This window comes from Notothenia rossii (assembly GCF_949606895.1).
Source record: "Notothenia rossii genome assembly, chromosome: 12".
Classification (NCBI taxonomy): Eukaryota; Metazoa; Chordata; class Actinopteri; order Perciformes; family Nototheniidae; genus Notothenia; species Notothenia rossii.
In genome coordinates, this window is record NC_136911.1 from 14935624 (window position 1) to 14950559 (window position 14936).

Consider the following 14936-nt stretch of genomic DNA (forward strand, 5'->3'; position numbering starts at 1 on the left):
GTAGTGGGTGTTTTTCTGTTCTCCTTGTCATGTTTTCCTCCCTGTATATAGACAAGTTTACGCGCCAAACCACGGGTAGCGCCATAACCCTACACAAATGCACTTCATTTCCGCCGGAAGTCTTTTGCACAGCGTCTGTCGGTGTAAACCGGTGTAAACAGTCAGACGGGCACTGGTGTAAACACAGCGATTTCGATGCTAACAGTGATGCTAGCTTGGGAACACGATTCTACTTCTTTGACTGGAGATGGCGTTACTCTCCCCCACCCGAATTCAGTGCAAAACTGGGAGGATAACATGACGACGTGGCCCAGCATAACGTACAGCAAAATTTGCTCCTACTTCGTTCAATCCATGGCAATAGATGGAAAAGCAATGGACAGTCTGAAGGCATCATAAGGCTGCGCACATTCTACTTTGCCCACATGCTCCCGAAAATTGTTGACGATTTTGTTGAGGGAAGGTTACAGTTCTGCAGTAAATATCTCAGCATTTTAAAACCAAAATAAACTGCCTTATTTAGGTCATGCCCACAGGAGCCAACAGTTGTCTGTTGTTTACATAATGCACAATTTACATGATCTCTTTATGCTGTGCAATATATCATATGTGCCTGTACTGTTTGAGTGAAAATAAAGTTTGATGTAATTTAATTTCATTATTGCACTGTTATTGCATTATTGCATTTCATATGTTCCTTAGAGTGCTACAATTTCTTTTAACACAGTTCATCATTCATATTAAGCTCATACTGTACATAAATAACACTGAATTAATTAATTGTTGAGAGGAAACTAAAGAAATGGCTTCAACAAGAAAGATCACATGTTTAATCCTAACAGGTATTACAAATTAAAATATAAAAGCAGCCCACACAATTACATCACTATGAAAATATTCATATATAATATTAAAAAATACAATGCATGCAGTATTTGTTGTGTTTATCTGTATTTAATGAACAACATGGCTGGGTGCTGGGTGCTGGTTTGTGGTCGTAGCACTCTCTATCTAACCACTCGTTCAGGTGCTTTCTCGAGTGATTGCAACCAACTACCGCACACGTAGTTCCCGAACCACTTTTCTTCATGTTGTAATTGTTATATCCTCTTTGTCTCTGCGATATCAGTGCTTTGTCGGCACAACGGAGCTAGCTAGCAAAACAAACCCAGTCCGCCAAAACGGAAGTGCATTGCATCGAAGGGAGGAGTTCAGGATGTAGAGCGGAAACGGCTCAATAACTTGTGTATAGTCTGGTCTTTTTTCCCTGTGTTTTCCTGTCTGTCATTAGTTTTCCCTGGTGTGTCTAATTTCCTGATTGTTTTCACCTGTCATCCCTTCTGTTTCTCCTGTGCTAATCAGTGTCAGTCCCGCCCCTGATTATTCCCACCTGTGTCTTGTTACCCTGTGTTAAATTCCCCTGTCTCCCAGTGTTCAGTGTCAGTTCGTTTTCGTCCCTTGTCATGTTCAGGTCTATGTGCTCCTTGTCTTTTGCCTTGGTCAGGTCCATGCTCTTTTTTGTACTCGTGAAAAGTTTTGTTCCTCACCACGTGAGCGATTTTCTTTTTGCTCTCATTTTTTGTCATCTCATCCTGAGGTTAGTTGGTGACCATTTTTTGCTGTATTTTGGAAAATAAAGTATCCTACCAATACTTTACCTCTGTCTCCCGGGTCGTGCAATTGGGTCCTATCTCCTAAGTGCCTGAGTTCGTAACACTCTCCCCATAACTTACAGCAACAAAAGTCAGAAATTGCTCAACTAAAATAAAGAAGTAAAAACAATAAGTGTGGCTTGATAAACGCTGTGAGAATGGATCTGCTGAGAGCATTTCTCCGTGATCCCAACTCGTCTATTACCAATGTTTAGGGAGCTCTACACTGTAAAATATTACCATGATTTCACAATATTTAGCTGTAACATTTTACAATAAATTACTGTTTTACCACTTGCAGTCTTTACCTGTAATGTTCACAATATAATACTGTAATTTTGAATTTCACAGTGACATCAATACAGGCACAGTTAATTACTGTGAATGTACAGGATAAATGATTACCAGTATTTCACAACATGTTACTGTATTATTTCATAGTAAAATACTGTATTCAGACCATCCTCTGTGATAACCCAACAAATTAAGGGATTTTCTTGCTTTTATCGCTCTTGCTTGGCTTTAAATACTAATTTCTTTCTTTGGTGCAGGTTTTACTTCAATCAAAAGGGGCACCGCTGCATGTGCCTTAAAATAAACGATGCAACATATAAATCTATGTAAAATTGAAATTGTTGTCTTGGCTTATTGTTTTCAGGTGCTTCCTGGGCATTAATCCTGAGACGGGCTCGAATGCCAAAAAGAGGCATGGCAATTTAAACCCCCATGTCAGCACATTCTTCAGAAAAATGGTTGACTTTGAGAGAATGTCTGTGTAGACATGTGCTCCCCTCCTTGTTTTCTGCACCTGGTCTGCCCCTGGCTCCGCCTCTGACCAGGTGTTCCAAATTCCACTCAGCCGTGTATATGTAAGGAGAAGCTGGAGGAGAAGGATGTCTCGCCTATCCTAATGCCGGGAGACACTGGCCGTTTCTCAATCGTGAGGAAACTGGCTTCCAAGCCAATATTTCAAGGATACTACGTCATCGAGTGCTGCCGAAGGACTGTTTCAATCTCCAGCATACTTGGAATTCCACCGAGGCCGCGTCCTTGGTTTGGGGGAAATTTCGAGGCTGCACATGGATAGACTTCACATCCTTAAAATCCCCACAATGCTTTGCGCACAGACCAATTTCAAAAACCCTTGCGGAGAATGACTGAACCGACGCAGCACACATTTAAATGTAAGTATGTAGTGGCGTAGAACATGTGTTGGTAAATATGTCACTTTGTTACATTTGTTTGTTATCACCAAAAATGTGTCCCGTGAAAGTAAAGCAAGTTCATAATTAGATAGACATCGTGAGGTATTTATTTTCGGGGGCACACTTGTTAGCCTGTTCCATTCTTCTTCGTTTGCCGTGGCTTGGAAGCATACTTGCTTCGTTTCTGAAGGAAGTGACTTGGAAGTACGAGACTACCAAGCCAGCATCCCCGTGATTGAGAAACACCCACTCTCCTTAGAATACCTCTTTGCCATTTTGAGCTGTAGGCCATATTTTTGCAGATGTTTTTATGTTTAGCCTGGAGGACCTGGTAGTCCAGTTTTCGCGGCTTTATTTTGTTTCCCATAGGGTTTATAATTGATTTCTGGTTGGGGGGGCAGCTCTGTGTCCTACGGTCCGTGGTGTGGTTGGATCGGGTTCCCTCCTTCTGTTTGTTCCTTTTGGCCAGTCCACCAGACCTCTTTTTATTTCCCGTTTCGCTTATGTGAGCAAATGGCTGATTATCAATAAATGCTCGTTACCAAGTAGCCTACCGGTTATTGCGTGTATTCTTTCATGTTGCGGGTCTCAACACGAGCCACTACCGCGGAGTAGAGGTTGGGGCCGTAATAACTGAAGACACTGTGAAATGCACTTCAATGGAGTAATAAAAGTTAAAATGGGCATTTTCTTTGTTTTTCTTTGTTAATTGAATTGTGTAGTTATGGTAAAATCCCAGTTAAACAGTCAAATTTACAATATATCGTATTATTTACATTTATATATTTATAGTAAATTGATGGCTACTGTGTTGCATTACTTCTACACTAATAGTGTGAAAGTACAGGTAATTACTATAATTTATGTACAGCAAGGTACCATAATACCACAGCTCTGTACTGCTATATCACAGTAATTCCATGGGCATGGCAACTGTAAAGTCACAGTATGTAGTTGTACTTTTATTCTAATTTACTGTAAAATATCTACAGTAAATGACTGTGAAATATTTACAGTCAATTACTGTGAATTCCATGCAACTAGTAGCCAGTAATTTACTGTAATTTTACAGCCAAACATTTTACAGTGTATGCAAGTCAATGGGACTCCCTGATAGTTGAAACTCGACGCCCCCCCTTGCATTGGAAAGTGACGACAAGGACCCTGAAATAACGTCAAGATAGGCCGAGTTGGGAGTGAGAATGTGTTGTTTAAACCCACCCAAACTCAGACTGGTCAAACTTGTGTTCTTTGCTATCTGGTGGACATGTTCATTGGAATGATGTTTGAAACTGTTAGGAAGCATTAAAGTGCAGATCCAGGTTGTAAAAACAACAATGAAATAATTTATTTAGGGTGCCAGTTAGGCAGTAGGCAGGCTCAAGGGTAGATCCACGTGACTGACCTGAGTTCAAGCCCACGGCCAACACCCAACTGTCCTAACATGACAAATTAAAAACTTTGGGCTTTAGTACAGCTGCATAAAGACAGGGAGCAGAGCAATAGTGATCAGTCAAACACCATCACCTTCTGACAGCTGGGTCAGCCAGGTCTCAGTAATGGTGAGGAGTGCTCTCCTGCACCGTTACGAAGTTTCAAATCCACAAACTTTGATATATTTTTTTATTGCTGACGTCGTTCAAACAATCCTCAAAATGGAGTGATTTCTCTTGTTTTTTTCAAACTATTGAGAGTTTGGCAGATATTATCTACAGGCATTTTATTAGAAGACATTCAGTATGCGAGTATGAATCATCTGGTGCTATTCAAAAATTGAACAGCGTGGTGTAATTACAACAAGCTCTATGAAGAGACACATTTGTATTGACTTATTAGAAGGTATGTGATTCATAAACAACTCGTAAATAAAGAAAAAGCAATTATGGGTATATTTCAAAAGAGCTTTGAGTAATAATCTCATCATAACATGTCTGAAAAGAACCCAGTCACATTTGTTTGTAATTTAAAATCAGTGCAGGTAACTCTTTCAGGCTTGTGTCTGTGATATCTGGAAAAAGGGCTTTGGAACAACAGCGGAAATAGGATGGTGCATTTTGTGTTTCTGTCTAGGTGTTTTATCCATGGAACAAGCCACCTTGTTTTGGTAGATTAGATCATGATTCACTTCATGGAATCAATTTCACAGTGTATTACAGCAGCATCCCCTGCAAGATCAGTCTGAATGTCATCTTGGGGAATGATTTTTCTCGCTCCGAGTGCACATGCATCTTCCCCGCTGTACTGTACATACACTCCTCAGTTTATCATGCCCTCGGAAAATCTTTATTAGCGTGAAAGGCTTGCGTTGGGTCTCACGGGAGAGCAGCTGGCATTGATGCAGATGACAGCAGCAGTCTTTTTTCACACTCTGAAGTGTTCACTGACGTGGAAGTAGTAAGGATCTGTCAGGAAGCGCTGCAGAACTCACTGCTCGAGCCGCACCGGCTATAAATATTTCAGGAAATATCAATAAAGGCTGTTTATTCTTTCCGAAGTTATCCGTAAATATGACTGACTTGTTTTGAAGGTTGTTGTTTTGACAGATTTCGGTTCTGACAGTGACTGCTCGTCTGTATGCATACCGTTTTTGTTGAGAGAGCACAACGATGTACTGCAGACGCAATAGTGAAAATAAAGCTGATTTAATAATATTGGGAGGGATGAAACCCTCTTTAATGGTCACACATGCAGAGCACACAGCACACACAGTGAAATGTGTTCTCTGCATTTAACCCATCCTAGTACCAGGAGTCTAGTAGTAGGAGCTGTGATATCGCATAGGTTTCATAAATCTGCACATATTTGTACATCCTTGTTACATCCTTTATCATAAATGTAATGAGATAAGATGTAAATAGACTATGAATGACTGTACTGAATGAACTGGGGGGGTAACGTTAGAGTAAATTTAAAGCAAGCAGCAACTTCAGGTGACGGTCACTGATTATATAATTCATAAAGTCTTTGATTTAAACTAATGTACCTGTTCTTTCATAAATTGAGCGACAGCTACCATTGGCAACACTGAATTAACTGCTAAACATCGATTAACAACAATAGCAAGCTGACTTCTAACCTCGCTGTGAGATTTTGCTTTAGACACTTTGGTATTGTAAATATAAACTACTTTCAAGCCAACAAATAAGGGATGTAATACTTCCACAACAATGTTATTCCTGGCAGTATGTGAAATCCTTTAAAACTTCCAGTTGATTTAGGCCAAAATGTAATCCAAACATCTACATAACAACTCAATTGTTTACTAAAGTAATAAAGCATTACAAATCTTTAAGCTAAAACAGTTTGGATAATTTATTTGTGGTAACTTGTGCACATTTCCCAAAGTTTGTTATATTTCAAGGCTACCTAAACCGAATAATTTATAATAATGTAACAAAGCAAAAAATGACTTATCAGTGCATAATCAGAGGGATGTCATTGATTCTGTTGATACCATAGTCCCCTTGATCACGCTCAAGGTCAAGACTTAAACATTCCAACAAAAACAATCCCTGCACTGAGAAGCTATGAGGCGACGGTTCAGTAATACCTTTGTGCAGTTATTTTCACAAACAGATTAGAAACTGTGAGCTAAAATTAGCATCAGACAAACAAGGATTGATTTAGAAGGGAGTATTGATTGCCCGACTGTCATGACCAATTATGCTAATTAGCGATAGCCTTTAACTTCGCTGTCAGTGGCCTGATTGGCCAACAAATACAAAAATATGCTTTGGCACAAGATTGATGAAACAAATCTGCATAAATTATAAACCTAGAAAAGTTATGTCAGACTGACTTGGAAGGGACAGACTGTCAAGACGTTGTCTCTTCCAATATTGCATACATTATGCCGTCTTCTTTTAAAAAAAAAAATTATAAATCAAATGTATTGAACATGTCAGAAACAAAACATACAACAATAATAATAATAATAATAATTTGTTTTATAATAATAATAATAATAAATATAACAAAGAGATGCAAAGCCAAACAAAACAAAATTCTCAAATTTGTTTAAATGTTCTTGATGTAGGTTAGAGTGTTTGAAGAATCTATCTTTATTTATTTTTTCCATCAAAAAGCTTATTGAAATAATCTGAAAATCTGTTCTTTTTTACTTTTTACATAAGATATATTAAAGAACAAAATACTTGCTTGTAATACTCTGCATATATTCCCACTATGGTCTTTAGTAAATCACTGAATGCACAATGGCAAAGATAAACCCCCTAACAATTTCAAGCAAAAATATATTGTGAAAAAATATATTTGTCATCCAAGCAATGATATTTTGTATTCAGGATGAATGAAACAAATGTCCAAAAATAACCAACCAAATTGAGCCATGATTTTTGAGAACAGATCTGACACGCTTAAATGTAATATTTTGCAAATTAGGGCTAGACGGAAAACAAACAATGGGGAAAAAAAGGCAGTAGAGAGGTGTGAGGCCTTCCGGCGCAGGTGGCAGAGGCGTCCAGATGCTACAGAGAAGCAGCGAAGCAGGTAATGTCCTGTAGATTACCTCCAGGGCCTGATTACAGTGGAGCGTCTCATCTGGGTCTGCTCCATGTTGGTTCTGAAGGGATCAGCTGTTCCCACTGGCGCCCTCATGGTGTGAGGTCTCATCTGTCCCGAAACACAGGGGTTGGAAAACATCTTCACATGTGTTGTGAAATAAATGTTCATTCCACATTCTGCCTGTAATGTTTGGTACCCATGTTTCATCAAAAACAAATATCTCAATGGTTAACAGATTCATGTTTCCTGAGTCATGTCTCTGCGCCGCAGCTCTTAGACACATGTTGTCATTGAAACTGTGTCTGGCACAGTCTTGTCTAGTTTCCTGTTGATGTAGCAATAAGTAAGCATGGAGCCAGCCAAGTCTTGCAGCAGGCTCCGCATTTTGTATTATTTTTATAACAGCACCATAGAGTGTAGATAATAATTCATATTAATCTAAATGTCAAGCTAATTTCTGTCCCTTTGAGACAAATATTAGCGTAACACAGCTGAAAAAAAGACAACAATCTTAAATCTAATAGTCCATCTCTTAATATTTTATATTTCAATTTACAACATTTCTATCCTGTCTCTCCCGAAGATTATTTGTTCCCAATAAAAGCAGTAGTTGAAAAATGTTAGTTGAAGTTGAAAATTGCTTTAAAACTCTATAGAAATGTCCTTTGATCATCTGGGAACTGTAAAGTTTAGCAAACATTAAAGCAACAGGACTATTTTGTGGGACTATTTTCAGCCATGGATTAATACACATTTGGAACAGTAGGGAGTACTTACATGTCAACAGTGCAACAGCTGTGCGCAATGATGGTTTTAAATAGTAATTGGAAAACAATGGAGCTCCGAGGAATACACACACACACACGCACGCACGCACGCACGCACGCACATACACACACACACCTACACTCAGGCTTGGCTGCATTTTAATCTAAATTGTTTGTATTTGACTCGTGGGAATTTATTTGTTTAACCTGGCTTAAAGATTAATGTTAAAGTCTATGAAAGCTATGCTTCCTTCTCACTAATCAAATGCGTATTGTATAGAGGATTAAAATGTATCTAACTAAGCCTTCTAAAAAGGCACTTGAGAAATGTATTTGTGGCTGATGCTGGACATTTTTCATTTTTTGACTCATGCCAAGAGGCCTCTTTCTTTTCATCAGTTAACACTGCCTACCACTGTTAAAATAATTGGAATATGGCTGCTTCCACAGTGGGGGACTGATGATTATGGTCATTTTGCGTATCGATGTAAGTTTCTATTATAAAGGCCAAAGGCTTATGCCTAATTATGACCGATAACCGATATTGATTAGTTACGCAACCTTATTTAGACGAATCTTAATTTAATTCCACAGAGGCACCACATTAGCAAAACAAGTACTAATCATATCTGTGCAAAACATTTATTGTATGTATTGTTGTGGTTCTTAGTGAAGTAGGACATAATTTGAACATGTTTGTTTTTGGGTCATTTATTTTTGTGTCATTTAGCTGAGAGAATGTGAGGTTAAGTGTCTTAGCAGGGGACACCTCATCATGTTGACTGCATGGGATGAAGATCCATCACTGAAACTTTGAGCCTCTAATTGGTATATGCCTATTCATCTGTGTGTATAACTGGGCTAAATAACTGTTTTGTGTTCTTGATAACCATGGAGTGACTCAGCATGTGACGGAGCCCACGCACAAAAAGGGGCACACTCTGGACTTAAATATCTCAAAGGGTCTGAATATCTCTGAGGTTGAGGTGACTGATGTTGCACTCTCTGATCATTCCTGTGTTTTCTTTGAGAGGTCTATTTCTGTTCACAAAAATGTTCAAAAAGAGGTAACCACAAAGCGATATTTAACTGAAAATACTAGGGAAATGTTTACTCAGAATTTTTCTTCCACACTTGCCCCTGCTAAGATCTCAGTAAATGAGCTAGTAGATCATTTTTAATTCAATTAACATTTTTATAGATGCCATTGCTCCAACTAAGATAAAGGAAGTGACTGGCAAGAAAATATCTCCATGGAGAAAGGCCATGACCATGAAAACAGAAAAAAGAGAGTGTCGAAAAGCTGAACGTAGGTGGCGAAAAACAAATCTCCAGGTTCATTTTGAAATCTATAAAGAGAGACTTGGCCTTTATAATTTGGAATTGAAAAACGCACGACAGTCTTTCTTCTCTGACATCAAAAACAAAAACAACGCACGTGCCTTATTTGCTACCGTCGACGGACTAACAAACCCCCCAGTGTCAGTAGCCTCTGAATTACTATTCACCAGGGCCTGCAATGACTTTGCCTTCTTCTTCACTGACAAAATTCAGAAAATTAGACAGGCAGTCAGTGCCTCTGCATCAGGTACAGCAAATGTGTTGTCCCTGTGTCCACCTAATATCAATTCAAACACCATGACACAATTCCATCAGATTAATGATTAAAAACCTAGAGGACATTATTCAACTTCTGAAATCCTCCTCCTGCTGCCTTGATATTATTCCAACAGGATTTTTCAAAGATGTTTTTCATTGCCTGGCCTCAGATCTACTTCACATAGTACAAGTCTCTTTACTCAGGTGTTTTTCCACAGGCCCTGAAAACTGCAGTCATTAAACCACTCTTAAAAAATTATAATCTAGATGCTTCAGTAATGAACAATTACAGGCCCATATCAAACCTGCCATTTGTAGGTAAAATTATTGAAAAAGTTGTTTTTCAACAGTTGAGTAATTACTTGCATTTAAATAACTGTTTGGATGTGTTCCAGTCAGGCTTTCGTCCAAACCACAGAACTGAGACTGCTCTCGTAAAGGTCTTCAATGACATCCACTTAAACACAGACAGTGGCAGAACTTCAGTGTTAGTATTATTAGATCTTCGTGCTGCGTTTGACACTGTTGACCACAACATATTACTAGACCGACTAGAAAACTGGGTGGGACTTTCGAATATAGTTCTAAATTGGTTTGAATCCTACTTAAAGGACAGAAAAAACGTTGTTTCGATTGGTAAATACACATCTGAGTTGACAAATATGACATGTGGAGTACCTCAAGGCTCCATCTTGGGGCCTCTTCTGTTTAACATCTACATGCTACCACTGGCTCAGATAATGAAAAACAACAAAATAAGTTACCATAGCTATGCGGATGATACACAAATGTACGTAACAATTTCACCAGGAGACTATGCTCCAATTCAAACACTGAGTAAGTGCATTGAACAAATAAATGAGTGGATGTGTCAGAACTTTCTCCAATTAAACAAAGATAAAACTGAGGTAATGGTTTTTGGAGCCGAGGCAGAAGGTATAAAAGTTAGCGCTGAGCTTCAGCCTGCAATGTTCAAAACAACAGATAAAGCCAGAAATCTAGGTGTAGTCATGGACTCTGACCTGAGTTTCAACAGTCACATTAAAACAATTACTAAATCAGCCTACTATCACCTAAAGATAATTTCTAGGATTAAAAGACTAATGTCACAGCAGGATTTGGAAAAACTTGTCTACTGTTATCTTCAGTAGACTGGACTACTGTAATGGTGTCTTTACAGGTCTCACTAAAGAATCTATTAGAAAGCTGCAGCTAATTCAGAACGCTGCTGCTCGAGTCCTCACTATCACTAAGAAAGTGGATCACATCACTCCTGTTCTGAAGTCTTTACACTGGCTTCCTGTGTGTAGGAAGAATTGATTTCAAAAATATTGCTGCTGGTTTATAAAGCTTTGAATGGTTTAGGCCCAAAATACATTTCTGACCTCCTGCTAAATTATGAACCATCCAGAACTCTCATGTCTTCAGGTACTGGTCAGCTTTCTGTCCCCAAAGTCATAACTAAACATGGAGAAGCAGCATTCAGTTATTATGCTCCAGATATCTGGAACCAACTCCCAGAAACCTGCCGGTCCGCTGCAACTCTGACTACTTTTAAATCCAGGCTGAAGACTTTTCTTTTTGCCGCTGCTTTTAATTGAACTATTCACATCTTAAACTGCACTGTAACTTTTATCCATGTTTTTTTTTCTTTTAAAGTTTATTTTATTATCTTTGCTTTTTAATGACTGATTTGAAATGCCATTTTCTTAATGTCTTTCATTTTTTGCAAAGCACTTTGAATTGCCTTGTGTTGAAAGGTGCTATATAAATAAACTTGCCTTATACCTTACCTTGTATATATGTGTTGATGATAAGATTATCATTACAATATTTTCTGTATAACATGAACTCAAAGAACATTTAACAGGAATAGGCAAAGAACAGACCATTTAATAGAGTGGTGCAGTGACCAGTGTTGGGCTGGGCAAGTTACTTCCAAAATGTAATATATTACATATTACTTATTACTGTCTTTTTAAAGTATTAAGTTACATTACAATATTATTGTCTCTGAAATGTAATGAGTTACACTACTTTTATATTATTTTTGAGTTACTTTCACCAAAATAACCGCAAAAGAATGGCTAGGTATTTTAAATGCAAAAATGTAGTTTAGTGCAGCTCATTATACATCCAGTGAAGGGCAATGTGGTATATCATAACAACTGTGTAGGCCATTAAGGCTACTAACAATTTGTATTACACGGCTTAGTTGAATACTGGATTCTGATTGTAAATTCTTAACATGTGACACGTTGTTAATACAGTAGTACAGATCACTGTCAAGGACTATAATGAAGGTTGCTAAGGAGGATCAAGAAAGAGAAAGGAAAAGAGGTTAAAAGATGGAGCACTGGACGTCAGATAAAGGAAGAAGGCAGAGAGGAAGTAAACAGAGAGGAAGTAAACAATCAATCAATCAATGTTTATTTATATAGCCCAATATCACAAATGTTACATTTGTCTCAGTGTTCTTCACAGTTTGTACAGAATATAACAAACAAGAATAATAACAGGAACACGGAATGGGATCTGTATTTAGTTTATTATATGGCCATGTACAAGCCCGGCTCCAAAACAAAATGACTTGGGGTGCATCTGAGATTACAGGGGGCGCAGCAGTAGTATGTTTACATGAGCAATAGTGGCCGGCAACAGCAATGAAAAATATTATTGATGTTATGGTCCCCAATGAACAGATTATGGCATGGGTTATGTTTTGAAACCAAGCAAGTGAGAACAATTCAAGTGGGTTAAAAGTGCAATCCTGAAATATTTAATATAGTCCAAAGTGGACTATGGCAAAGAAAAGCATGAAAGCTTCAAAACTGTACTGATAAAACAAATGAGAACATATTGTAAATCAAGGCAAATATTATTTGAACAAGCTCATGGTTTGAAATGGCAAACATTGAAAAGCAAAAGTATTATTAAAACCATGTACTACATCATCACCTTGGTCCCATCATATACTAGAATATTTACTGTGCTTGAAAACTGGTATCACATCATCATGTGAGGTTGACTTTGTGACCTGAAGAACATTTCAGCTGCAACATTAGCTTGTTGATAAGCTTGAGGTATGAGATCTTTTTGTAGCCATTCGTGGTGAAGGCATACTGTATGTGCTATTGTATGCATTATTTTTGACCCAACATTTCTACAGGCATGACAGAATATGGCACTATTTTTACTTGAATATTCTAGCCATTGTCTATTTTTATACCACAAGCTGCAAAATGACCGCCTTACCCCACTGTGCAGGCGGGTACTTGTTTAGATATACAGTACCTGGGCAGGCTCTGTTTTGCCGTGGTATCCTGGCACCTGCGGGCCGCAGAGGGGCGGCGTAGTTTCGGGCGACGAAAACCGCTGCTCCGGGGGCGAGGGCGGCGAGTCAGGAGGGAGTAAGCTAGTGTCCACAACAGAGGGTAACGTGATGTCCCCATCTGACATGTTGCTATTGTCTGCAGTAGATGCAGTGTTGCTTGCGTTTAGTTATGTTTGCTTTAACCATTTTCGTATACATGATTATCCACAGATGTGTTAGCACTATGGAAATGATGCCCGCGGAGCAGGTCACGCGCACCTGACACAATTTGTTGTTTGTATTTTTCGCTCCGTTCTCTTTTTTGAATAGAGGGTGCATAACATTCAACTGGGGGTGCAATGCATGCCTATGCACCCCCGAAGATCCCGACGCGAAGCCTGAAGGGTAAACACCTGGTTTACTGATCTACCCGCACAATTTTTCTCTGGTGTCGGAATGTCTTGCGAGGTTGGTACATGCTTAAAAAACAAAACACCATTTCATTTTGGGTTAAAATATGTTGTAACTGCGTTACTGAGAATTGTAACGGGTATTATATTACCCATATGCCATTAGTAATGCGTTACTTTTTGCTGTAACTGAGTAATGTAATATATTACTGTAACTCCGTTACTTTTGTAAAGCGTTACACCCAACACTGGCAGTGACGAGTCCTAAAACCCAGACGTGAGTTAGCGTTTTACCCCTACCGGTTCCCTCGTCTCAGAGTCAATGGGATTTCTCCATTGGATTTTGGAAAATAAGGTCTGTGGTTGACACAAATTTAAGAGACGGATCATGTTTTGTTCTACGACATTAAATATCTCAGCAGTGACCCCACTGGGGATTTTTGAAGTGTTTACGTGTCTGAAAAACGATGGTTGTTAACAAGTGGCTGAATAGGACTACAGAAGTTGTTGAGGACGTTGTACGTCATTACGCCGAACACATAAACACTCCCGCTAAGTTTGTTTTCCCCTGTTCCGCTTGAAAGCAACTACCTGCGCTCTTGCAAACTGTTGAAACAAACGCTTCAACTTGTACAATTTTGAATCTGTATTTTTGAATATGGATCTTAAGTTGGCGTGACGTCAAAGTCGTGCGACCGTGCTGTACTCGGCTGTAGTTCCTTTATTGCATCACGTTAGCATTTTGCTTCTGGCGATTAGATTTATGATTCGAAAGCTATAAAAGTAGGGTAGATATGTGGATATTATCCGGCTGAACAAAACGTGCATTTATCAAACAGCTTCGTTTTCCACAACTATTTCCCAAAATTCTATGGAGAAATCCCATTGCTTTTTTGTCAAGGGAACTCATGCGCAGTTTACTTATGGGTAAATACGTCATCCCTGCACCACTCTATTGCTCACCTGCATTAACAGCATAATATCTGATCTGCTGCTATAGTCCTCCTCAAATGACAGGCCTCATGTACATATACTTATATATTTTTACCTGGTCTGAATTTCACTATAGTGCATGGGCGAAGAAAGCATCCTCAATGTGGGAGGGACAATTGGACGGGGGGTGTGGGCAGGTGATGGACCTAACATCCTCTAGGGGGGTCCGGGGGCATGCTCCCCTGGGAAGATTTGTTTTTAAATGCTGAAGTTAAATGCATCAATCTGGTGCATTTAAATCAGGGACTAAATCTATGGATACATCTCTCAACAACACCCTTGTGAAACAGTACTGTAAACAGACTTACTTTCTTTTTATGCATATTTTACAAATCACTCTCCTTTAAACTGTATTTTTGTTTTACTGTCCTATAGTATGAGTTGGAATTATTTCATACGTTATTCTCTTATTTTGTATAATGATCATATAAAAGGTGTGCCTTGGAAATACTTGTTTACATGAGATAACTTAG